Source organism: Alligator sinensis, unplaced genomic scaffold (assembly GCF_000455745.1).
Source record: "Alligator sinensis unplaced genomic scaffold, ASM45574v1 scaffold964_1, whole genome shotgun sequence".
Taxonomy (NCBI): Eukaryota; Metazoa; Chordata; order Crocodylia; family Alligatoridae; genus Alligator; species Alligator sinensis.
In genome coordinates this window covers 95,280-110,100 of record NW_005842680.1, presented here as the reverse complement: position 1 = coordinate 110,100, position 14,821 = coordinate 95,280, and the positions used below count along the sequence as shown (strand labels likewise).

The following is a 14,821-nucleotide window of genomic DNA, read 5'->3' as shown; positions in this document are numbered from 1 at the left end:
GAAAGAGAATTACCAAGAGAGATAAGGAAGAGAGAGGCCGTCTTCCATAATGCTTGTAGCCCATGCTTTCTGGGGACTCCTTGTGTCCACTTCAGAGACCCGTATAGAAGGCTGTAGGAAAGAAACGGGACAACTAATGCTATCTAGAAACTACAAAATGTGTACAGGCAGTCCTCAGACTTACAGCACAATTGGTTCCTGAAAACCATGTCTTAAGGTGAAACATTGTAGCTCAGAACTGTTTTTTCCCATAGGAAACAATGTTATAAATGTGGCGTTTGTTCTTTTACCAAGGCCCAATACCTTATTTTCACTAAAAATGACCCAGAATTTTGTACTCAGTCAATTATAGATGAGTAATATAGCTACATTAATGTATTCACATTGTAAATAGCAATCGTATTGATTTGGAAGGACTTTTGAGGAGACTTTGCTGGACATTTTAAAGGACTCTTGGTTGGATTTTTTTTGAAGGGTTCTTGGCTGGAGTATTCTCAGGAGTTCTGGCTGCAGGTTTTTCTGGAGTCTTGTAAACTGACATCAGAAAGTTGAAACAGGGTGTCAGTTTAGAAACGTTGTAAATGTGAAACGTTGTAAGTTGAAACTGTACACTGAACACTGTACACTGAAAAATGTTTTTTGCAGAATGGAGGTAGAGGAGGCCAGAAGTGACAGAAGTGAGATGGGGAAGGACCTTTGGTGACAGTACATGTTTGTGTAATTGCTCCTGTCAAGTAGTTTGGAGCCCAAAATGTGCTAGAAACTTTACACGTACAGAAGAAGATGCGATCCCTCTGCATAAAATCCCGGATGTTTAGAAATGACTCCCACCGATCTCTCTCTCTCTCTCTCTCTCTCTCTCTCAATAATAAAACATATCAAGAGAACCAGCTTAGGCTAACAGTAAGATGCGCTTTGAACAGCTGTGTACTGTGGAATAGACTCCTGGGGAAAATAGTGGTTTTATGTCAGGAGAGTTAATTTGTCAGTCTGTCGTCATGGAAGTGTAGATGTGTGATACAGCTACAAATGCCTATGGCAACAAGTGTCAGGGTTTCTTTGGTGATGACACTGGTTTTAAAACATAACAGTAATAATAAAGGGAGCAAAATGTGGAATAGCTAACTGCCAGCTGTGTGAACAGACCTAGGTAGCAAGTATAACTTGGGATCAAACGAAGTTACTCCAGACAGCCTAAAAAGTCAGGAAGGCTTTGGAAAATTAAACCACTTGTGTCGCTCTCCAGCTCTAGAATGGTGATAAAGCTCTACTCATCCTCATTTATACACTGTTTGCACTCGTTTGGAGTTGCTTCTCACAAGTTGAGAAGTACTAACCTAAATATAGAACCTGTCTTGTTTTGGAAGACATCCTTTATCCTACCATAGGCATTTCTGCTCTGCGCAGTACTGCAGTAGCTGAGTAGTAGCATTTCAATAAATAGGTCAGTTTTAAGTTTTGGTAGTGGTGTTTGGTTGCGTTTCCCCTAGTTAGTTCAAGCTCTTTCACCAAACTTAGCCTGCACAAAAACTGAATATAAAGATGAGCGTTGTGTGCAAATTCAGTTATCTCCAGCACCTGTGTGCTGCAGCCAAGAACAGAACTGCAGGATGAATAAGGGAAGAAATCAGAACACAGGAACAAACTTTCAGTAACATTAGGAGTCGTAACTTCTTTTGATCACAGGCTGAGCTGCTTGTCCTGCTGATTGCGTAACCGTAAAGTTCATCACCATTTTATGACCAAATAACAGAAGTGATGCTAAGTCTGGTACCACTGGTCATTTGAGAGTCGGCGTAAGCATAGTTGCTGCGCTGTGTTATTTTTACCTTTTAGTTCAAGTAGCGGTCTCATGGCATCCAGTGGGTTTGAACAGCTGGCAAAATGATATCGAGTCATCTGTCAGCGTGCCAGAAACTTGGTAGTGTTTTCAGGTTGCAGGTTTTTGTGGGAGGGGGTTTTGTGGGTTTTGGCTTTTTTTTTTTTTTTTTTTTCTCTCTCCTCCAGGTGATGTTCCTCTAATCTGCTTAAACTTAAAGAAATAAGCAAAACATGGGCACAGCAATTAGTTAATAGCTGAATTGTTTGTTTTTTTTTTATGTATAGGTGTTGGCAACAAATGAATAGTTCAGATCTACATATCTTCTAGTATTTCTAAGTTAGTTATGGCAGACCCAACTCCAATATTCAGAGAAAAACATAGACTGGAAAAGTGAGACACCCATTTTTTGGTGATTTAAAGCTCAAGACTGGGCATTTGGTAATTGAGTTTTGATCTGCTCTCCCTTACTGACTTCAGGAAAACAACTTCTTTCACTTCTGCCTCACTTTCCCCGTAGGCAAAAATGGCATAAGTTCCTAAGCTACAACTGAAGCTTAAGTTATTGCTGTTTGTAAAGCATTTGGAATGTTGATGTGCTATAAATACAATATTAATTATTTCCTAGATATAGAACTATTTTGCTTAAGTTTATTGCTACCATTAGCTTTTAAGCTGCCATATTTACTTGACTACCAGGCAAGTTTTTTTCCTCTAGCTGGCACAGGGGCAAAAAACCCCTCATACAAGGAAATTTCAATAAATATGTCATCTATCATTAAACTGCTGTCAAAAGCAGCAATGGAAATCAACTTTGAAGTTGTTCAAGTACAGCCAACACTGAGCATGACTATAAAACACATGGCCCCCATTGTGCAAACATGCTGATGGGAACCCATCACAAGAATAGGTTAGTGCGACCCATCTGAATAAGAGTTGTGGTAGCGCTCATTAAGCACAGTCCCCCTCACTGCTGACTCTTGAGTCATGGTGAGCCACAGCACTGCATAGAGTTCACCCAGAATTCCTCTGGTACTGCATCTCTCAGCTTGGTGCATATGATTAGCGTGGCCATGCCCTCTATGGGGTGAAGTCAGGCTTGCTTGCCCTGCATCTCATTTGCATATAGATTTTTGGAGCATCCCAGGATTGTCACAAGAATACCTAATTCCAGTTATGAATGTGGGCTAATTAGCACATGGATTTTTGGGGGGGGGAGGTGGCATTTGGAATACACATGCGTATTGAGCAGTGCTGAGCTGTGGGGTCACCGTGGCTTGAAATGCTGCTGACTGTAGAGGGGCCCAGCCCCATGAACTACATGGTGAATCATGAGATTTTGGCTTTGGTCTAATTTCATGCATAGTTTGCACTACATATAAGTAGGTGCCAAAGTGCTGCTCAGAGGTGTGTTAATGGAGTACCTGTGCTAAAACATACGGCAGTTTCAAAACAAGGTAACATGCATCAATTCTGGATAAACTAAGTGTGTGGGCAGTGTACATAAGTTGCTACAGCCATGTTTAATTTCAAGGTTCTCGTTTTCAAATTTGCTCTTCACTTCCATGTTCTCAAGGAGAACAGGGTTTGGTAGTAAGGACAGGGGGGAAGGGGATGCCAGGGGAAAACTTGGGACCGCCAGATTTATTTTCCCTGCTGCAGTAGTTGGAAGGGGACAAACTCAGGGCAGACCTCCAGTGATTTGATTCTATACTGGGAAAATTATAACAAATGTATAAATTTATCTCATAATCAGGATCATCTTCTGTTTGAGTAAATATAGTATTTAACCTATATCTATCTATATTGTTATATCAATATAAATAGATATGGGTTAGATATTGCTGAAAAAAAACCAAGGTTAATTAGCTTTGTTTGTGGACCTGGTCTGTGTAAACAAACAAACAAACAAAAAACAACAATAAATGCAAACAAACAAAAAATCATCAAAATTTAATATAGGTATTTTAATAAATGTATAAATATATACGTGCGTGTGTGTATCTCAGATAAATAACACTCACACAGACACTCATTCAGTGAGATTTGATGAGATTTTTTTACAGACCATGTCCCCAGACAAAGCTAAATCTACCTTGTTGAGTTACTTTTTCAAAGATGCTAGCAAAAGCCTTGAATAAAGACAGTTTCTAGGGCTCAGTTCTGCCTCTACATACTGGCACCTATTCATCTGAAGGCAAACTCCTGTCTTAATTGGATGGATGTATTAGGATGGGTGATTAGGGTGGATGATTAGGGATATCTATGCACAAAGATCTGTTCTTCTAGTCAGCTTCTATAGTCTTTTGAGATTTTTGGTGCCTAATCTAAAATTCAATCCCCAAAGGAATTCTTGTACCTCTGAATGTTTGTCTCTGGTGTAGCTTTAATGTCTCACGTCTGTCTCTTCTAATCTCTCTGTATTTTGAGACATAAACGAGAGCTACTATAGGAGTTTGGACCGCTCTATGGATAGAATAGTGTGGCTATAGAAGTGATGAGGTGGTAGTATAGCTGGCATCCTGTTCATTGGTTTTTCGGGTTTTTTTAAAAATCTTTCCAAACCACTTAGACAAGTTTGAGATGGGTAAATCAAGCACCTCTATCCCCTGTGAATTAATACTTTGTGCATAAAGCATTTTTTATTTTTATGGCACCTCATGCACACGTTTATGGTCTCCATTAAATTCTTCTATAATACTCTTTTCTACCTGCTCTGGTTTAACCCAAATGCTAGGTTTGTCTTGCAGTGAAAATAGTAGGTCTCTGAAAAGCGGCAACAGGAAAACTACTACCATTGTTTTATATGCATAAAACAGTGACTTTCTCATAGTGATATTGAATCTGCTGTTGTTTAGGCTATAGGGCAGCAGACAGCAGTGCCCTAAGGATAATTCTTTGTGTAGGGACTCAAACTGTATTAAGTACAAGCATTTTTACAGCTACTTAAGTTGTTTGGTACTCTGGTGTGAATAGCCCAAAAAGCCACTAGCTTCCACTGTCAATTACTATGTAGTTGATTTATTTCTCAGCTTGTACGGCTTCTGGGCATCATCCTAAGACAAACCGCTTTACAGTGTTGTTTAAAAATGAAATAGGAATCTTGATCGGGAAAGAAGAGTGTTTTCTATTCTTGCTTGCCATTTCTTTTGGGGCAGGGTGCTAGAAGGGGCACCTGGCTTCTAGGAATAAAAGGAGGGAAAACATGATTTGGGTTGAAGGTAAATTAACTCACCACCCAAAATAGGCTTAAACCTAGAAAGTGCTTATAGTAACAATGCCTGTGCTTTCTTGTATAAAGTGTTTGGAAAATATAAATGTAGATGCTTCACCATGGTTTCTTTTTGCAGAGTTGTTTCTTGACTTTGGAATCGAAGAAGCTACAAAGGTGACAGCCTACTGTGGAAGGACACAAGGTATAAGTCAGTTTTCCAACAAGGTAGGTTAACAACGAAAGCAAGACCTCACATCTCTAAGGTTGATGTAAGCATTTCTTTTGGGAGTTGATCCAGTATGATGGTGCTAGCACAGACTCTGTCAATTGTATTCAGTTTTTTGGTTGCTGCTGGGCAAACAAAGCAACGTTTAATGCTCTGGAGCACGTTTGTCTTAAAATCGTGTCAAAGGGAAATTCTGCCACTTGCCTAGTTTATTGTCTTGGCAGTGTCCTAGACTGAGTCTGTACTTTCTGTTCTTTGTTAGTGCTTTAGAAAGTGTACACCACATTTCTGAAATATCCCAGAAAGAACAGACACCTAGTCCTTCTCCCCGCTCCGTGTCCCCCCCCCCCCCCCCCAACATTTGTTATGCTGTTTGAGTACTCCGTTCATTTATGGCCCTGATATTTTCTGGGTCAGAGGGAGCATTTCTCCTTCCTTGGGCCTTTTTTGGCTTTAGTATCAACAACTTGGATCAGTGTAAAGTCTAATACATTTTTCCCATTTTGAACATGGTTGTTATCATGTTTAATTCTTAATTTCTTCAGACTAAATTGAAGTGGTCACTGTTTGAGAAACATAATAAAAATCCCCCAGATTAAATGAATAACATATCCCGAATAATTAAATTCTTAAGCGTTGGCAGCTATTGGGAATGTAAAACAGTGGTAAACTATTGACAGTGGAAAACTTACTGGGTTACTGGAAACCGTTTAAAAATGAGGTCAGACTTGACCACATGGGAAATAAAGCTAAAGAACGTCTTCTGTTAATACCAAACGTATTTAATTAAAACTTACGAAACTACAGAAAGGCTTGATTAGTTTTGAAGTGTCTTTACTCCTACCAAAACAAAAACAAAAACAAAGCTTTTTTTTTAGATTGGGAGTTGCACAAAAATTACTTGGTATTTGATATGTAATTATATCAGCCTGCTCTACCATGAACAGTGGACTTTGTGCAAAAAAGACAGCATGCGTATGCCATTAAATAAATTATACTACTTCACAGGAAATGGAAACTAGACATTTTTGCCATGTTCTCAAAAACTGAGGAGAGAGCATGGTTGGGAAGAGTGGTGTCCTAACTTCCTGGGGTTTTAAGTAAGAGACAAAGATTAGTTTTGGGTGATATATTTTATTAGACCTGCTGTATTGCTGAGATAAAGCTAGACCAGCTTTTGAATGTAGAGCATTCTTCCTCAGGTTTTAAAGGTTTCTGTAACAAGGAATTTTCTTTTGTCACTGTGGAAAAGAATCTTAAGCTCCTTGTGAGTTCTGTTGCGAGGTTCAACACTTGTAAAATATTACCCCTACCCCCGCCCTCCTTATGGAGCATTCATACCGCAACAAAAATGTTCTGCTTACTCTGCCAAGTAAGGCTCAGTAGCTCAACTGAAGCTCTAGCTGCCATTTTTTTTTATTTGAATTCTATGGTGAATTATAAATGGAAGCCCTTTGAGCTGGGAAATAAAATTCTCTCGTTAATTTGTGAGGTGTGAAACAGCCTCCTGTGCTGAAGAAAACATTTCCAATTAATAGGAAATTAGAATTTCAGATGCACAAGTTATTGTTCACCACTCAAACAAGATTTTGCAGCACATCCAGTTTGACTTGGAATGACTGTGTCAGTAATTGGTCAGTAAACCTTTCTGGTAACTGAACATGCAAAAAAACCCCAAACAAATGGTTTTGCAGCCTAAAACAACTTGCAAATTGAAGAATAATTTAACCAGTTGTCGTGAAACTTTGATATGGGAGGTAAAGTAAATCTCCATGATTTTTAGCATATATAGAGAACTTGAGACAGAAACGAAGCTGCTTGTTCTAATACACACTGAGAGGTAGGGCTCTGAGTTCTGCTTTGGGATCTGCCTTTTACTTTCTGTACTGCTACAGGGAAATTGCATGCCTTTTTTTCTGCCTCTGTTTTTTTTTTTAAATTAACATCCAGCTGTTGTTAAGGGGTTTTGAAATCTGTAGATGTGGTTAGTATTATGCTTTGCATTCCTGAATTAACTTTATTTTGAAGGAGGCAGCTACCTTAATTTGTTTTCAGTTTCTAATAAAGTGCAGAAATGGCAACCTGCAGGAAACTGTCCATAGCTGTTATTGGAGTAACCTTTAGGTAAAATACTTAACTTCTGGAAATCATGTGGCCAAATCCCATCAGAGCTGACTTGCTTTTTTCCTTTTGTGATAGATTTAACTGCATGCAACTCGGTTAACTGCTTGGACAAGACCCTTAGAAACTAGGACCTGCTGGACATTAAAGATCTCAGGGCATTTACTTAAGAACAAAGCTTTGTCTTTTAGCTCTTGGCCAGAATTCATTCTTGTTGCCACTTACCTGGCTGTGTTATGTTTGTCTGCTTGGCTCTAGTGCCTTCCACCTCTGAGGGAGCAGCATTGTGATTGTGTGGTAACCAATATATATTGTCTTGGAAAGACTTCAAGAGCCTTTGAGATGAAGAGGAGCTGTGTAAATAATATTACAGCTCTACACAGTTTCATGACCGGCTCATATTTGCCTGCTCTCTCAGCATGTTTCTTGTGGAGATGAATCCTTGGTGTGTGCTTTTGGTAAACAAATGAAGTGAAGTTGAGCTTGATGTGTGGAACTTTGCTGCCAGGATGGAGACAAAAGTAAGTTTTATGCTTTACTGCTTATTTGAGAAGCCAAACTCTGAGAATTAACGACACTCCCTGAGCACTGAAGTGAAATTTCCACAGCTCTGGAAAACCTTATTTTCTGTAGAAACTATTAGCAAGACGGAAGCAAAAGATGGTTTGTTCCATCAGGAGAACTTGCCAACTGAATCTACAGAAAGTTTCTGGATACAACTCGCTATTTTCCAAAAAGATACTGCCTTTAGTATTATTCAGGGCACTTGGGATAAAGCAGGCGTTAGCTGACTTTTAGGCATCTCCTACAGTGACAGGAACCTCAGAAAATAAAAAAGTAAAATAACCTTATGTAAACATGATTTAATTTAAATGCATCTTCTCAGTGCACACACAAATGGTTCAGTATTGTAGCTGTGCACACTTCTTTTTGTATTATTACATGCAGAAGTGTCATCATAATATGGAAATTGATTAATCGGATACAGTAATTGAACTCAATATTTAAACGTCATCTCAGTCCCTGGAAAGCCAGTCACTTTTGTATGGTTGTGTTGACTGTTCTGAGCTGAGTGATACAAAGATAGATTTGAAGAATTTGTATAAGTGCTGCTACTTGAAATCGCTGCTTCTTGAATCGCCCACAAGAGCGATTATACAAATGATGGAACTCCATTTTCCCTTGGTCTTTGGGTAAGTGCATATAAAAAGCTTTCTTATTTTCTTCATTTTTGCAGGAAGTATTTAGCCCAGGTTGCTTTGCTAGACAAGGACAGAACAAGAAATTATTTTGAACAAATCGAGCAAATAAATATTGTGACCAGACCCAGCAAACTTCCATTGTTTATGCTCTAGAAAAAGACAAAGTGCTATTACTATTCAAAATAGCTTCAACTAATGTGACTTGTTTCCAGTATTTTTCTTTATTTATAAATGGTGATCATTTACAGGGGTGTACCTTTCTTGTGACACATCATTTGAAACCAAGAAAATCACAGCCTCTTTGTTAATTTATCAGTGGTGAAAGGTTTGTATAGCTTTCATTGAAGAGACCTTTCCTGTTCATTTTTTCACAAGACTACTCGGCTTTAAATTGTGCTTCTTGTTTTAGGAGGTTCTCACTTTCCCCATGCCACAAGCTGAAAGAGCGCACCTTTCATCAGAATTTTTGAGGGCATCAAGGCAGTGCCACAACTTGACTGTGCTGCATTCATTCATTTGAGCCCTGCTTTTACTAGAGTATATTTCTTTGACGTTTTGACAACTTTTTTTTTAATGTAATGAAGAGAAAGGCCATTACGTCTTTATAAGACCATGGTCAAATTCCTCTTGTGGTAGGTTCTGAATTCATTCTGTATTGAGGTGGCAGAGCAACTAAAAGCTTGTTAGCAGGTGGGAATTGCTCCCTTCCTGCAAAGGAAGCAAAGACATGACGAGGAGATTAGATTATATGGGATTCTAGATAAAAGAACTCTTGGTTTCAGATGTTTAGAACCCTTAACCGTGACACGGGATGTGTGGCCAAGATGCAAACATTTCACTCTTCAGAATGCAGTTAATTTACATTGTATTGTACATATTTTACTGAGTTCTAATAACTTACAGATGCACAGAAATAGATGGACTGCCAGATTTGAATGTTTAATTTGTCAGCAAACACAGGATGGTTCACCCTTTCAGTAACGAGGTGCCAGAGGCTGTAAGCTGCCTCAGTGAGCAGGATAGCTGCTCTCTGTAGAGGGGCATGCAATTCTGATTCCATACTCCATCTTACTCCAGGGTAGCCTCAGCCAAATGCTTGTTGTTTAGCTGCTGATCTTCTTTGTGAACTGGCAGTTCAAACAGACTCTGTTTAAATCTGGAGTTCTGTGGCATCAATTTATGGAGTTAATTTGAGCAGGTCTGCTACTCTAAGTTGGGGCGGCAGCATACCATGATCATTGGACAAAAAACACCACCTACTATAACAGCATGCTGTTGTACTGCTGCTTGATACTTTGTCTTCCCAAAATACCTTCCAAATTTACCAGACCATTGCTCTGGCTAGATTCTTTTTGATAATTAATCAAAATTATAGCTTTGTTTAGCATCAGCACATGTGACTGTGGAAGCAACAGTTATGTTTAAACCTTTGCAACATGAGTGAATTTAGCCAGCTAACTGTAAAAGACAAAGTGGTTTGTATTATAAATAGCAGGTGGTGGGTGCTTTTCATGCAGCACTATAGTGTTACAGGCCTCTAAATCTATCACCTTATGTCAATAATCAGCAATAGTTTAATGGTTTTATAGAGGTTAGGATCAGAAGGGACCTATTAGATCATCCAGTCCGACCCCTTGCCCTGGGCAGGAATGAGTGCTGGGGTCAGATGACCCCAGCTCAGTGTCTATCCAGTCTTCTTTTAAATTCCTCCAAGGAAGGGGACAGCACCACCTCCCTGGGAAGCATATTCCATATTTTGGCAACCCTCACTGTAAAAAAAATTTTTTTGTGATGTCTAATCTGAATTTGCTCTCTTTCAGTTTGTGGCCATTATTTTTAGTTACCGCAACGGGCAGCCTGGTAAATATTGTATCCCCTATTTCTTGCTGGGCCCCTGTGATGAGTTTGTAAGCAGTCATGAGATCACCTCTCAGCCTCTTCCTGTGGAGGCTGAAGAGGTTCAAGTTTCCCAATCGGTCCACATACGGTTTTTTCTGTAGGCCTTTAACCAGACGAGTGATTAAAAATCATGATTTAATCAGATATAAGGTAGCTAAAGTTCATGATGCATGATCAGATGTTAAAGGAAGATTTTAAAGATGTGTAGGATGTTTAAGTATTATTTTAAAACATGAATACCAAGATGTGCTTATTACTGAGACTCCCAAACATTTCAGCACAAAGCCTCTGCTCCTTTTGCTCCCTGGTGCTTACTAGCCATCATTGGAATGGTGTTAGTTTGCACACTCTTATTTGTAGACATTAGACTAAATCATGATTTGGGAAGCTTAATTCAAGAGCTAAGAAATGTGATAACATGGCAGTGGCCTGGCTTGCAGAAAAAATTAGCAGGTCTCGTTGAAAAGAGCAGTTCTGAAAATATCAGCTTCAAAAATCTGCTCCCTCCATGTGGCAGTTGTTCCAAGTACACATGCAAGTCACGGAACATGGCCTAACTGTCTGTAGCAGATCATGAAGGATTGTCAGAGCCTTTTCTGTTGCCAAATAAGACCTGAGTTGGAACTGGGGGCATTGTAGCTCCCTGCTCTACTCACGGTGCTTCACATGAGTTAGAATGAGCCCCCAGCCAACACATTTTTGCTGTTTGGGGAGGGAGGTGGGATCAAGTTCCCACTTTGGAGCCTGCAGCCTCTCTCCCCTACCCCTCCTCTCCCCACTGTCCTCCCCTCAGCTCTGGGGGAGAAGGGAGGGGAGGAAGCTCTGGGCCTAGGGTTTGTCCAGCCTGAGCTGGAGGAGTGGCCTGGGCAGGGGCCACAAGGCAGGTGGGGCTGCAATTCACTTGCCCCTCCTCCAGCCCAGGCTGGATATGAACCCAGCCCTGATCTCACGCAGGGACTGACAGAAGTTAACGAAGGCACTCTACATTTTTTTTAGTGACACTTGGTGCACCTTCATCTGAACTGTCATTAGATGAGGGTTAATTTGTTGTGCGATCCGGCACTTTTAAAGCACTGCAGCTGTGCACTTGTCAGGCCACGGCTGTAAAATGTGGTCAGGGGGCTGATCACAGGACAAATGTCACTTCTGTCTGTGCCCAGGGAAACAGTCCTGTTCTTTTAAAGGTGGAGGGGGTGGGGTTTGAAGTATCCAGAGAAGGCTTAGCTGAAAGCAGGAAGGAAATGTGATCTTTGTTGTAAGCTGAGTCCCAGAGGAGCCTCCATAGCTCTCAGTGCAACACACTTGTATTTCAGTCCCTCTCCCGAACCCACGGTTTCAGTTTATGCCCCGTCCCAGAACTGCTGAACTCAGCTGTGGCAGGCAGGCCCTGGGGGCTGTGTGTGTGTTTCCTTCTGGTGGATTGCACCATACCCAATAAAGAAGTCCAAACAGTAAGGTAAGTGAGCAGCCAAGGCTGCTTTTCCTGGCTAGTGCCTCACTTCCATTTACAGGTGGCTCTTTCATTTAGAGTAAGAATAATCTTAATGGAATCTCATGCTTCAGTAATAGACTCCTTCAGAACACTTCCTGAGAATTTCTTCCAGGCTTTGATAAGAAGTAGAGAGAGGGAACTCTTGACTACTAAGGTAGTTGTACTATAACATTCAGAGGCAGTTTTGGTAAATGAGTCACTAACTCTTTTACTTTATAGAACCGTCCGTTGAGCTGTGCAAAGCTTGCAAGTGCGGCGTTAGCAAGAGGAGGTGGAAAGAATCTGTTTATTTTAACGTTGACTGAAAATAGGGGTGTGATTTAAAATTTAAAAATGTAGGAGGGTTTAGTTCACTTGCAGGAGCGAATTCTATTTATATTCCTTGCCTGTTTGGTGAAGGTTAAAGCAGCAAATGGATGATCTCCGTTGCTCTTGCAGCCAAGCTGGGTCCGAACATAGTGGCACCTGCCCTTCCTTCGGATTAAACCAGCAAGGCCAAGAGGAGGATATTGGTGTGTAGGCAGCTCAGTGTCTCTGTATACATTGCCCAGGCTCTTGTGCCCTGAAGAGGTCATTCCAGCTTCACTTTATTTTTAAGTGAGGATTACATACAGCGAGCTGTCTTGCTGGACGTAAATTCTTTTGTCTCGCGAGACAAGCAGATGCCGCCGCCTCTTCCTCCTACTACTACTGCTACTAAAGCAGCAAACTACAGAGTTTGTGAGAGGAAATTGCTTCTGGCAAGTAACCATTTTATTTTATGTGGTTTAAATACTAAATGATGCAGACACAAATAAACTGCTGGTGATAGTAAATATTTTGGGGAGGGAGCGGGGGTGGGTTGGTTGGTTGTTTTTAATGTGATTAAATAGTGTTGTAATTTTAAGAGTTTCTTTTTGTAATCTGAGGGCACTCTCTGATCCTGTCCTTGGAAAGGAATACACTTAGCATTGGTCAACAGTTCAACATCTAACATCTTCCTGTTCTTAGCCTGGTCATGTCCCTTGCGCTAATCCAGGGCCATGGGGTATAGTAGTCTACTTTAAGTCTGTCCTTAACTGTGTGTGGGAAGATCTCCGTTTTATTGATTACTCCACTATTTTCAGGTTCTTTTAAAATATAGCTCTGTGGGGGTGAAATTTAACCCCACACCCAGTGCGTGAGCCAAGCAAGCTGTTGTAAGTGTCATAGTGTTGTGGCAGCGAGCATCTAGGGAATATGAGAAAAGCAAAGTTTTTTGGGTAACGTATTGGGTCAGATATATAGTTGGTTCAGTATAAGATCTTGCTAGACAAGCATTGCTTTTAATATGTTGTAGACATTTCAGAAAATAAAATCCCAGGAGAGAAGGAAAACATAGACTTAAATCCTTGTGAATGTGAAGAGCTTTGACAATGAAAAGTGCAGAACATTAGCTTTCATTGGCGGGTCTTAAGGAAGGATGGCAGTGATTTTTGTCCTGAAGTTTACTTATCTGAGCTTTGAAATAGGTTTGAAAATTAAAATGAAACTTAACTCTATGGGAAATAACCTGCGTGTGTGTCCAAGCTTTTGGGGACATTTCAGCCTGGACTTTGAAGTAAACCTTGAATGCTATGGCAGCTAAAATCATCCAGAAGAAAAGCTATCAATAATATTACGCTTCCTCCATCTGATTCCAGCATCAAAACCCTGCTTTTCACATGTAGAAGAAATATCAGCTCTTCCACTTTTCCACGGGGCCATAGGTCCAATTGGAATGAGTAACTTCCTGGTTTCACTTTCATGCAGGCAGTTGAATGTCTACGGAGTGGTTTTGTTTGTAGTGTTCGGGCTCACAGGATCGTTACTCCGGTATATCCTGGGCCAACCTTTTTGGCAGGTGCACCACAAAATAAGCCTTGTGCCCTCCCTGAGTGTCACTATGATCCTCTTCCCCTTCCTGGCTCACTTCTCTGCTTTCTGCATCCCACCCAATCTGCTGCTCTGGTCTCCTATATTCATAGATTGCAAGGGGCTGGAAGGGACTGCGCAAGATCATCGGATCCAGCCCCTTGCACTAGGCAGGAAAGACAACTGGGGTCAGGTGACCCCAGCAAGGGGACTGTCCAGTCTCCTCTTGAAGATTTCCAGGGTAGGTGATTGCGTCTCTGCTGTATACTCCCTGCCTGATCCACTTGTCTGCTTTCTTCTCCTTGCCCTATCTACCATTGTATTCCTTGCCCCCCTCCTGGATCTTCCATGTGCTACACACAGGCTGCCCATGCCACTTGTGTATGGTATATCATACAGCAGGGATATATCTGGAGCTGGGTGTGGGACTTCAGATGTCCCAGGTTTATCCACCAGATTGAAATAATGATTGTTGCATACATTCTCTTCGTGCTTTTATAGAGCATGAAAACCATTTATGTAGCAGTTTTAAGAAAGTAGGATAGCAGAAATGTATTTTATTCTTATGGATTTTAATGGTAGGTACAGACTTTTTCCCCTTTCCCTCTTCATTTGTAGATTTTATTTGTGGGCTTACAATAATGAAATGCCAGTGTTGCCAGGCTAATGTGATATCTAAAATGCAGAAATTAGACATATCAACTGTTGGTTCTCAGGAACAATAGAATAAATTTCTAACAGAGTGTTTGTTCTGTAGGGGGGGGTGTGGTGTGAAGGAATATAGCTCTTTAAAGCAGATGGGCTTTTTTGGATAGTACCCTGTTCCTTTCGTGTGTAAAATGGTGTGCTGGTACTTTTGATAGTGGGAGCAAGCCTATTTTCCCTTCTGTTTGCTCAGCTCTTTTTCATAGATGTTAGGGTCGGAAGGGACCTCAATAGATCATCGAGTCCGACCCCCTGCACAGGCAGGAAAGAG

At 40.7% G+C, this 14,821-nt stretch overlaps 1 protein-coding gene across 5 annotated transcripts in view; it reads left to right on the top strand.

Annotated features, from left to right (window-relative positions):
- THRAP3 (thyroid hormone receptor associated protein 3) overlaps positions 1 to 14,821 on the top strand; it is a 56,237-nt gene that overhangs the window by 12,293 nt on the left and 29,123 nt on the right. The window contains exons 3-4 of one of the 5 annotated variants that reach the window (XM_025215861.1): positions 5,170 to 5,258; positions 7,639 to 7,901. The exons of 1 other annotated variant lie outside the window; for it this stretch is intronic. The gene's annotated coding sequence lies outside the window, so the exon portion shown is untranslated. Of the gene's footprint in view, positions 1 to 5,169; positions 5,259 to 7,638; positions 7,902 to 11,598; positions 11,938 to 12,202; positions 12,714 to 14,821 lie in introns of those variants that run through there. 3 more of the 5 variants (XM_006033926.3, XM_025215864.1, XM_025215862.1) reach the window with 3 other exon arrangements.